Genomic DNA, 8,185 nt, shown 5'->3' with positions numbered 1-8,185 from the left:
ACCCAGGTCGTGTTTTGTAATTTGAATTGCGATATAAAAGTGAAACACAAATGAAACATGTCGATTTTGTGATGTATATAAAAATATATTTTATCGGCAGTCGAAATTGAAAACTTATCCCACGGTTCGAAAGTGTGATATTTCTCGTGTCATTGCTATTTTTTGTCAAGATTTCATTTTAGCTGATGCAGACTACAACTTTGAATTTCATTCTGAGTTCAATTTAAATGTCGGAACGATTTTCACACTGTTAAAGCCTTTTTGGAAAGGTAGGTGTACAGAAAGTTAAACGCAAAGTTTTGTCCCAAGGAATTGTTGTATAATTAAGATAATCTCTCCCATTTTAGATGGACGGCAATTTTTAATATAAGTAAATTGTAAGTCCTCAAGATCAAATTATAAACTCGGCAAATTCGACAAGCCTTGTAAGCATTACAAAGTATAATATACTGGAGTGGAAATTAAATTAAGTCTTATATATGTTCCAGCTGAACTAAACATTCTGAACTAAATATTATCCTTTGACTATTTGAACTGACAAAGTCAAAATAAGGGAATTTGAGTTCTTTCTTGCCAACGTCTAGCAACGCGTTTTTAGTTTAGCTGCTTGTTGTTAAAGGTTAAAACACGATATAAAGCAAAACCGAACGAACCTTGCTTTTTCTTGCAGGGAAAGTTTCTCTCGTGGACATACCTGTTACGTTTGTACTTTTTCATACTCTGAACAGAAGTGAAGTGGTGAGTAGAACCTTAATTTTCACTTTCCTTGGTCTTAGTCACCCAACTCTGTCGTGACTAAATCTAAATAACCTTTGTGTCCATAGTTGACTGTGTCATTGGTTACTTTACAACAAAATGTTTTGACTCAATAAACAATAAAATTGTCAGTGATAATCAACAATAATGTTTGACTGTGAATAACAATCATTCAACGCATACGGCTTTTAATTGTAATATTCATGTTTGGGAATTCTAATAATATTCCGCCAATTTTAGCTCTGTCATTTTTTGGATACAAAATGCAGAATGAAAACGACAGTATTCACCTTTCAAAACATTCCGAAGAGTCTCTCCATTATCGTCAGTTACAATGAACTAGCATGCATTGTTTTTGAATTTTTAAGTTTGAAGTAAGCAATTAAAAAAGCGGAACGTGACTGAGCAATACAGTGTAGAAAAAATTAGATATCGTGTAGAAATCATTCTTTTTATGTCGTCACTGTACATTGAAAAAACTAAAACAGCACTAATGCGTTGTTTTGCTTTGAAAGGAAGATTCCTTTTGCTGACCCAGATTGAATTTGACGTCATTCGGATTTTGACATCTCAAGAAACGGTAAAGACAGTCAGTTAAGAAAAGAGATATGAGATATCGTCTTTTCGAGTCTCTCGTTAGATGGTTTTACTGCGAATTTACTGAGAATATTTAATTAAGCACTGACGTACTTTTGTTCTTTCTAGGGGGGGACCCCTGTTCCTGACGCAGATCGAGTGAGATCTATCTCATTCTCATTCTCACATTCCACATAAAGGTTAGAAAAGTAAGCAACTTTGGTCACTATCTGTATTCAGAGTAAATACGTGTTGTGCAAGTAGAGCAAGGAAGGGTTGGAATTTTCAGTGTAGAATTTATACTTGAAACGTCCATCATGGACGACTTTCAGTTTTGTTGGTTGATCTTCCCGTGTGGTCTTGTCAAGTTTGTTTAGTTTTCCTCGTTTGTTTTCTTTCAGTTTAACTTTGCAATTCTATATTAGTCAGTCATCATTGTCACACAAGTGCATTTGTCGTCAGCTGTAGCTTTCAGTTTTTCGCGTTAATCACTGTCTGTGACTACAACTTTGCTCATCTACTTTCCTCAAGGAATTTTAAGTTTGATGCGTTTATCTTCATGCAATTTTATTTTTGGTATGGATTTCAGTTTTGTACGTCTGACATCCTTTGTATTTTTTTTGTGCGTCTTAACAGTCGCATGATGCTAGGGAGTAAAACATGGACATTTCAAAGAAATCCTCGTCTAAATAAACCTGAAATAATATTTTTGTATACTTCAGACAAAGTTGTGTTATACAGTGAAACTGTTGGGTTCTGTAATTTTTCCACGGAGCGAAAGAGAAGTGGTGAGCACAAGCTTGGTACTATTTCAATTTGATTAAAATTCATTAATAATAAGCAAAGGGAACGCTATGCAGCTGCCCCTTTTTCAACAAATTTTAACTCAATAGTAAGATGAGATTTGTCGTAGTCTCAGGTGGTGTTGGACACGGTTCACGTGACAGTATTTGACCAATCATATGTCGTCTCAGCCGGAGCAATGGCGGACACATTTTTCGTTGCGAATGAAGAGTAGGTTGTCGTTTCTCGACCGATTTCTGCAGTCATCATGAGAATCAAGCGAAACGTAAACAAGGGGTTTCCAGAAGTCCCAAAATTAAATTCAGAGAAAAGCTTGGCTCACTATTAACTTGCAGTTTGTTCTACTAAACGGCAAAAAAGACCAGCGAAGGGAGGATCTGTTTTTCCATGCAGCGTGACGTTAAAAATAGAGTTTTCGCGGGAAAATTTTAGCCTAAATAATGGTAAGGATTTGGCGAGTTTGGAAAGTTTACATAGGTTAATAACGATGTCACAGCTTAAATATTCTATTTTGCGGTCCAGTTAACTATTTTTTTTTTGCGGATCTTTCAGTAAATCATGGTTAACAATTGCAGAAAGTCGGTAAAAGGTGATATTCTTGGCTAAAAATTTGGCGTGAAATATTTCTGACTAATGATTTTTTTTTTTGGACTTTGCGAGAGCGGTTACTCCGATTTGCCTGTAGATACCAATTTTAACTAAACTGGATATTGATAACAATACAAAATACTATCACAAAAATGTGTTTCTGTGGAAATAAACTGCCGCACTTTTGAAAAACGACTCGCTGAAAATGGCTAAAATTTGGGTCACGCTCATTAACGATTCGACGGCGATATTTGGAACCTCGTGAAAACCGTGGAATTAAAGCGAAAGACCTCTAGTATTTCTCGATCAACTAATAAGGGGACAAATATCATCGCACGAAAATTAGAGTTTCTGGAATTTGTACGAAGTATCTTTTAGGCTCACCTAAAGGTTCCCGAAATTTCGGCCATTTTAGACCGCTTGAGAGGCGAATATCATGATGTGGTGATATCTCGAAGAAAAACGAACGCCTACCTCGGCAAATGTCATGGTTGTTAATCTTTTCCGATAGCTTTTATACTGTGAAAAGATGAAGGTAAACAGCCGACCTCGATGTTTTGGTACTGCTCGGTTTTCTCTGACAATGACACTTAACTAGTTTACGGGGAAACCACAAACCTCGGTTTTACTGAATTAACCTCACCGCTCGCTGAAAACAGGGAAACAGAGGACCGGACGTTCGAGTTTGATAAATATCATATTATGTGACAATTGATTTAGCTTAAGATTTTTGAAGAGAATGGGGTTAAAGCTCCTGTAAGGTTCCTTTCCTTCTGGTAAATGACTCCACGGGTTGGAAAAAAATTATCGGTTCCGCGATCACAAATTAATTTACCGTCTAACTCTAAAAATTGAAATCTGTTTCTTGCTAAAAACTCTAACCCTACATGAAATTTGCGGTTGTCATGGCAACGTCAGAAATGATGCACACACAATTGACTTATAAAAATGTTCGCAGAGGATGAATGAACAGCCATCGAAAGTTTCTGCTCCTTACGGTAAATCGTATTTTCAAAAATTTAAAAAAAACCTTATTGGGGTTGGCGAGCACCCTTCCCCCACCCTCCGCCACCACCATTCGCCCCCACCCTCCGCTCCTTCGCCCCCGCGCTTGCACGTCCGTAGTTCTCCCGCGGTTAATCTTACCACGCGTGTTGCGTAGATGTTTTCGTGGAGAATGAAAAAGCGTGTAAGGCTGGAATTTATGGAACTGAAAGTGAGCTAAAAATAACTTGAGAGAGATTGCCATGGAAATAGTCTTACATTAGAGATAAACCACTTAGCGTTATTGTTCTCTTTCTTATACAAGTGGGTGCAGTCCATGTTAAGAAAACAAACATGTACCCAGGTCGTGTTTTGTAATTTGAATTGCGATATAAAAGTGAAACACAAATGAAACATGTCGATTTTGTGATGTATATAAAAATATATTTTATCGGCAGTCGAAATTGAAAACTTATCCCACGGTTCGAAAGTGTGATATTTCTCGTGTCATTGCTATTTTTTGTCAAGATTTCATTTTAGCTGATGCAGACTACAACTTTGAATTTCATTCTGAGTTCAATTTAAATGTCGGAACGATTTTCACACTGTTAAAGCCTTTTTGGAAAGGTAGGTGTACAGAAAGTTAAACGCAAAGTTTTGTCCCAAGGAATTGTTGTATAATTAAGATAATCTCTCCCATTTTAGATGGACGGCAATTTTTAATATAAGTAAATTGTAAGTCCTCAAGATCAAATTATAAACTCGGCAAATTCGACAAGCCTTGTAAGCATTACAAAGTATAATATACTGGAGTGGAAATTAAATTAAGTCTTATATATGTTCCAGCTGAACTAAACATTCTGAACTAAATATTATCCTTTGACTATTTGAACTGACAAAGTCAAAATAAGGGAATTTGAGTTCTTTCTTGCCAACGTCTAGCAACGCGTTTTTAGTTTAGCTGCTTGTTGTTAAAGGTTAAAACACGATATAAAGCAAAACCGAACGAACCTTGCTTTTTCTTGCAGGGAAAGTTTCTCTCGTGGACATACCTGTTACGTTTGTACTTTTTCATACTCTGAACAGAAGTGAAGTGGTGAGTAGAACCTTAATTTTCACTTTCCTTGGTCTTAGTCACCCAACTCTGTCGTGACTAAATCTAAATAACCTTTGTGTCCATAGTTGACTGTGTCATTGGTTACTTTACAACAAAATGTTTTGACTCAATAAACAATAAAATTGTCAGTGATAATCAACAATAATGTTTGACTGTGAATAACAATCATTCAACGCATACGGCTTTTAATTGTAATATTCATGTTTGGGAATTCTAATAATATTCCGCCAATTTTAGCTCTGTCATTTTTTGGATACAAAATGCAGAATGAAAACGACAGTATTCACCTTTCAAAACATTCCGAAGAGTCTCTCCATTATCGTCAGTTACAATGAACTAGCATGCATTGTTTTTGAATTTTTAAGTTTGAAGTAAGCAATTAAAAAAGCGGAACGTGACTGAGCAATACAGTGTAGAAAAAATTAGATATCGTGTAGAAATCATTCTTTTTATGTCGTCACTGTACATTGAAAAAACTAAAACAGCACTAATGCGTTGTTTTGCTTTGAAAGGAAGATTCCTTTTGCTGACCCAGATTGAATTTGACGTCATTCGGATTTTGACATCTCAAGAAACGGTAAAGACAGTCAGTTAAGAAAAGAGATATGAGATATCGTCTTTTCGAGTCTCTCGTTAGATGGTTTTACTGCGAATTTACTGAGAATATTTAATTAAGCACTGACGTACTTTTGTTCTTTCTAGGGGGGGACCCCTGTTCCTGACGCAGATCGAGTGAGATCTATCTCATTCTCATTCTCACATTCCACATAAAGGTTAGAAAAGTAAGCAACTTTGGTCACTATCTGTATTCAGCGTAAATACGTGTTGTGCAAATAGAGCAAGGAAGGGTTGGAATTTTCAGTGTAGAATTTATACTTGAAACGTCCATCATGGACGACTTTCAGTTTTGTTGGTTGATCTTCCCGTGTGGTCTTGTCAAGTTTGTTTAGTTTTCCTCGTTTGTTTTCTTTCAGTTTAACTTTGCAATTCTATATTAGTCAGTCATCATTGTCACACAAGTGCATTTGTCGTCGGCTGTAGCTTTCAGTTTTGCGCGTTAATCAGTGTCTGTGACTACAAATTTGCTCATCTACTTTCCTCAAAGAATTTTAAGTTTGATGCGTTTATTTTCATGTAATTTTATTTTTGGTATGGATTTCAGTTTTGCACGTCTGACATCCTTTGTACTTTTTTTGTGCGTCTTAACAGTCGCATGATGCTAGGGAGTAAAACATGGACATTTTAAACAAATCCTCGTCTAAATAAACCTGAAATAATGCTGTTGTATACTTCAGACAAAGTTGTGTTATACAGTGAAACTGTTGGGTTCTGTATTTTTTCCACGGAGTGAAAGAGAAATGGTGAGTACAAGCTTGGTACTATTTCGATTTGATTAAAATTCATTAATAATAAGCAAAGGGAACGCTATGCAGCTGCCCCTTTTTCAACAAATTTTAACTCAATAGTAAGATAAGATTTGTCGTAGTCTCAGGTGGTGTTGGACACGGTTCACGTGACAGTATTTGACCAATCATATGTCGTCTCAGCCGGAGCAGTGGCGGACACATTTTTCGTTGCCAATGAACAGTACGTTGTCGTTTCTCGACCGATTTCTGCACTCATCATGAGAATCAAGCGAACCTTTTCTAGGAGCTGCTAGTGTAATATCTAGACCAGTTATTCGCCAAGCCTCAAGTGCAGGTAAACAATTAGTCAATGGAAATCATGCTATGTTGAAAACGTTTGTTTACCACCCGCGCTTGACAGGGATATTCTTTTGGTCGTTTGCGGGGTAACAGGGATCAGTATTGTGAAGTATTTTTGCTTGAAACTTTAGTTTGAGAGTTGAACTTCAAGAAAAGTCCGGCGGGCCTAGGCGGACCCCGCCGTTTTAACGGTCAAAATCGGACTTGAAGTTGGCGCATTTTCCTTGATTTGAGAGATGTTCGCGGTATTTCGCGGGAGTGATTGTCTGATTTCTACCAATGTTTTAAGAGTATAATTTTGTGGTTCGGCCTGTTCCCTTTATATCTTAATGTTTTCTTGTTATGTTTTTTTTGGTGGTGCGTATGTCATCCGTTTGTTAGACCGATGTTCAAGAGTTTTTGGATCCTACTTTGCATGCTAGTCCATTAAAGATATCATCTCATTTACAGTGAATTTTCACTATCATGATCACTGCTTGTCTTGAATTGTTATCTCTAACAGAAATTTACTACCCTTGGATCGGATGTTATTGTTCAGTCATCTATGGCTGATTATTTGATCTCCCACTTCTTTATGCTTGTTTTCCTTTGAATGTTGGTAGTTGTGGGAGAGTATACATAAGCTCAAATCAATAAATAATAAGTGTTTCATGTGTTTAGCTTCGCATAATTGTCAACCCACCTGGAGCAGAACGAGCCAATGTTTTTGAAGCAAATGCTGAATTACCAACTGGTATTTTAAAAGACTATGGGCTTGGAATTAACTTTGCTATCATGATTTCCCAAGCACTAAATTTATCCACCTACACTGTAGTGATCAAACATGGAAAGCTACAGCATGCTGCTGTTTAGGTTATCAAATTTAGAATGGAATAGACCAAAAAAAAAAATTCATAATGACATAATGCAAGTGACTACTTAGAAGGCTGCATGACAATCCCAAGTTTTAAGAGCTACTGCAAGTGTTCAATATAGTGCGTCTGCTTTTATTTTAAAATGTTGTTACAATTTACTTATCTCAGTCAAAACATCTCACTATAGATGATCTAAGATACAGCTACATGCTAGATTGTTCTGAATTCAGTTGGTCACAGTCATTACGAGTCGACACGAGGAAGTGCTGTGGAGACTGTTTTTGGCAGATTTTTTAACAGCCAATGTAGGAAATGTTATTATTAGTACATGATCACTGTGTTGTTGACCACAGGACTTACAGTAAATACTAAATTTTAAACTGACAGATATTTCAAATGACCTACATAGCACTGTTCTGGGTAAAGAGCTCCCTTTAGTTTACACAAGTTACATTGAAACTTAAACTTCAGCAGAGGTGTGATATGAGGACATATAATGAAGGCATGTCAGGACCATGTGCTTTTCATTCATTGCTAATTCACCGTGCCTATCATTCACAATCTTCCAGTTTTATTTAATAATTTATAAGCGAACGTAGTATTGGCCGCTGTTTCCAGAATATGGTTTTTGCGCTATTATGCTGGTTTTTTGTTGTGCTTGTCAGTAATTTGCAAATATTCAGTTTAAAAGCATACTTTGGAATTGAAATATCATTTGCAAGTTAATGTAAGTCTTTTTTTTTTCACATCTCCCATCTGCAATTTTAGTTGCAACCACTTGAAATAGCTTGAGCTATATT

At 36.4% G+C, this 8,185-nt stretch overlaps 1 protein-coding gene across 1 annotated transcript in view; it reads left to right on the top strand.

Moving 5' to 3' along the window:
* The first annotated feature begins 2,059 nt into the window (after nt 1-2,059).
* LOC145502910 (uncharacterized) overlaps nt 2,060-8,185 on the top strand; it is a 41,464-nt gene continuing 35,338 nt past the window's right edge. Inside the window, exon 1 of the mRNA XM_081482311.1 lies at nt 2,060-2,120. The gene's annotated coding sequence lies outside the window, so the exon portion shown is untranslated. The remainder of the gene's footprint in view (nt 2,121-8,185) is intronic.

This window comes from Orbicella franksi, chromosome 11 (assembly GCF_964199315.1).
Source record: "Orbicella franksi chromosome 11, jaOrbFran1.1, whole genome shotgun sequence".
In the NCBI taxonomy this organism is placed as follows: Eukaryota; Metazoa; Cnidaria; class Anthozoa; order Scleractinia; family Merulinidae; genus Orbicella; species Orbicella franksi.
Note: the sequence above shows the minus strand (reverse complement) of the source record. Positions and strands in the feature narration are given on the sequence as shown.